Raw genomic sequence first — 3,654 nt, forward strand, 5'->3', positions numbered from 1 at the left:
CGTTTTCGTTGGAAATATTAAAAATATTAATCAGTAAAATAAACAAAAGGAAATAATCAACTTATCGGATCACCGCTGCGTCGTGGCAAGTCACTGCTTTGAAAGCGATTTCGGACCGACTACGGTGCAAATTGTTTAGCCCGGTCGCTCTCCAAGATTCCACAATACTTCCAAACACTCGCGGCTAGTGGCTGAAAGTTTTGTGATTGCACAATATTGCCCAGAAAACTATTGGAAGAAAGAGAGAATAATAGAGTATTTTTTTATGATGGAAAAGCTCAAAATTGGTGTGGCTTATATAGGTCAAAAATATGAAGGGTCAAAGAATGACTTAATGAGTCATTAACCCAGCAATTAAGAGGGCTTAATGAGCCATTAATTTGGTCATTCAAATCAGCAATTAACTCAGCCATTAAAAGAAAATTGATGGTTGTTACAAGAATTAATTTTTTAACATATTTATATTCATTGGATTACACAATAAAAGAAAAGGTGGATTAACCCAACAATCCCCCACTAATGCAAAGATAAAGAGTACGAACAAATTATGGGAAAAAGAAAGGAACGTGTACTTAAGTGTTAATATATTTTGATTTGAATTAACACGTAGTGAAATGACGCAACAACTAATATCCATAAAGTGAAGTACTCTTGAACTGGATGAAGAAAAGTTGAGACCCCCATAACCTTACTTGAACATGATATGTTCTATAGGCTCGTACCACTGTATCCTTGAGTTCTAAGAGATAGGAAACTAAGTCTGGTGGATGACTCGTGGCCATTGGACCAGAGCGTGATTAATAGCTTCCACGGCCCCTCAGGTCTTGGCACCGTAAATGATTGTTCTCGGCCCCAATTGTGGTGTTGGGATGTTCTAATAGCTGTCTGACAGACTCTTCAAACATTTACATGAATTGCCCAAAAATTGGAAGGAAAGAAGAACTTTCAAGAAAAGAAGAGATGATTTTTCTATGTGTAAGTAATTCACCAAGAAAGCAGATTTATACAGACTGAAGATTTGAAGGGTTAAAAAATGATCTATTAGCCATTATAAATCTGCCTTCTTGGTGAATTACTTACACATAGAAAAGACATCTCTTCCTTTCTTGAAAGTTCTTCGTTCCTTCCAATTTCTGGGCAATTCAGTTTACACAAACTGAAATGAAGAAAAAGGAAGGAACACTTAAGTGTTAATATCTTTCGATGTAAATTAACACGTAGTGAATTGAGGCAACAACTAATATCCATAAGTGAAGTACTCTTGAACTGAATGGACATAAGTTAAGACCCTTACAACACATACCATATCCTTAATTTCATGCAAACTTCGCGATATTAACACAGTGCTTTTATGGGCATGCACTAAACCTCGAGTCTCATGAATGCTCTTGAAAACCAGCCCAAATTTTTCATAAAAGGAGTCAAACCTTTACACTCACGTAGGTGATCGCATCAAGTCTATCTCAAATAGACTACCTTAAGGCTATGGAATCATTAAGAGCAAAATAAGCTCAACCTTCTCATATCAAGCGACGAATCCATTAAGTGTTTCTCAATAGCACCACCACAACTGGTTATGGAAACATTAAAAGTAAAACTCAAGTAAATCCATCAATTGCATCTCAAACGCACCCCCACAATAGTATATGGATTAAGAGTTAAACTCAACCTTACAGAACACTATCACACGCCATTGAGATAGGAAATTTAGTGTATTTTGACGGCATATATGGCTTCGTTTGATAACAAACGGGTATCCACCATATTGCCTCAATCCATGGGCTTTAGCCCTATCCCCTCGACATTTCAAGAATTATTCTCTCTGCCAAATTGTTGGTTAAAGAATCTGCCAAATTTAAATTTCTTTCGGACCATATAAATTCTAAGGAAATTACTCCAAGCTTCAATAATTGCTTGACACCATCATGTCTAATGCAAATGAGTCCTTTTTTTTTTTTTTTTGATTGTACACACTATTCTTAGCAATTTTAATTGTCTCCTTTGAGTCACAACAAAAAGAAACTAGTGTAGATTATTTCGCACAGTGGCACATCCGTCAATATTGAAGTTAAAAATAATTCATCATATACAAATAATAACGTGTGAGTTATTTCAAGACTAGTGTATGCACTTGTAACACTTTTTTTAAAGCATTCTTCAATATGCAAATCACATTTTTCATGATGAATATTTTTCTCATTTCATTAACCCCCACTCTTTTGCGAATTTAATAAAATGTTACATTCATGAAAATATCACACATTAACGAAGAGGTTTTAGGTAAAAGATGATTTTACCTTTTCATCTCTTGAGTTTGATAAGTAGAAAAGTGTTTTACCTTTTTAACTCACAACAAAGGTTGCAGAGAATTTCCACCTTGATATCCGCTGATTTTTTAAATCTTCATCACCTTGACATCCACAAAAGAGATGTAATGTATCGTTCCACCTCTACTAACTATATTCTTGAAATCAGTTAAGTCCAAATGCACTAGTTCAACCAATTCTATTTTTCTACTATTAACAGACTTAAAAGGCTTTTGCTATGTTTTGCTTCTACACAAATTGGGCACTTAGAAAATTCATCAACATTCAACGCAGGAATTACATTCATATTTCTAAGTCTTTTAACAGAAGCAATAACATAACATAGCCTGCCATGCCACAAATCAATAAACTCAACAATATAAGCAGAACCGGGAGTACTTTTCATTATTAATGATCTCTTAAGGACTAGAGAAATTCACATTTTCAGTTATTAAATATCCTTCACAAGAGACATTAAAAAAAATCTCTTTAAAGGATAAATATTTTGAAAATCCTAGCTTTTGAAAGAAATAAATCAAGCAATTTATTAGCATTTTCATTCATGACTAAAAATATTTACTACAACTAAATCATGGTTACAATAGCTTTGCCAACAGAAAGATTTCCTCTATTAAAATAACTATAACATTCTCAAAAGAAATTTTTACTCCAATATTTCCTAATAATTCTACATTAACCAAATTGGTTCAAATATTGAAAATATCCAATGCCCAAGTTAAAGCCAATTTTTTTCCTCAAGAACTTGAGAAGATTTTTTTTTCCTCAAGAATTTGAGTAATTCGTGAATCACTAAACTAAAAAAATTCTTCTCCTTCAACTTGGGTGTAGAATATAAAATAATTTAAGTGCGCACAACAACATCAAAATCTAACACCCAATTTCTCACATAGGTCATAAGATTCACTTGAAATGACCACAACAATAATATCATCTGTTTCAACATGATTTACTTTTGACTAGGCATGATTGTCAATTTTCCAACTTTATTTCTAAACTGAGGAACATGCTGGCATGAAACGCCACACACAAAATAATTCCTAATTTTGTTAAAGAAATTCTCATTCACACGATCACAAAATTGTAGAACAATGATCAGGAATAGATATGATCCTTCCAATTTAAATATTTCACCTCATTCCATAACTTGCATAACTTGCAGTAAACTTCACATGAATTTTACACGCCACAAGCATGAGCCAATCAAGTAAGCACAAATCTAATTTTTTTATTCGCAACATGAAAACTATGAAACACAATGAACCATTTATTAGTTTTCTTGAAACGTGCCAATTAAACGATTTCGAGAACGTTGCAGAATAGGAATGGT

At 33.4% G+C, this 3,654-nt stretch overlaps 1 non-coding gene across 1 annotated transcript; it reads left to right on the top strand.

The window, feature by feature from the left end:
- Positions 1-682: 682 nt before the first annotated feature.
- LOC132634554 (small nucleolar RNA U3) lies at positions 683-895 on the top strand. The gene has a single exon (XR_009580272.1). It is a non-coding gene; the product is annotated as a small nucleolar RNA U3 (small nucleolar RNA).
- Positions 896-3,654: the final 2,759 nt, after the last annotated feature.

Source organism: Lycium barbarum, chromosome 3 (genome assembly GCF_019175385.1).
Source record: "Lycium barbarum isolate Lr01 chromosome 3, ASM1917538v2, whole genome shotgun sequence".
In the NCBI taxonomy this organism is placed as follows: Eukaryota; Viridiplantae; Streptophyta; class Magnoliopsida; order Solanales; family Solanaceae; genus Lycium; species Lycium barbarum.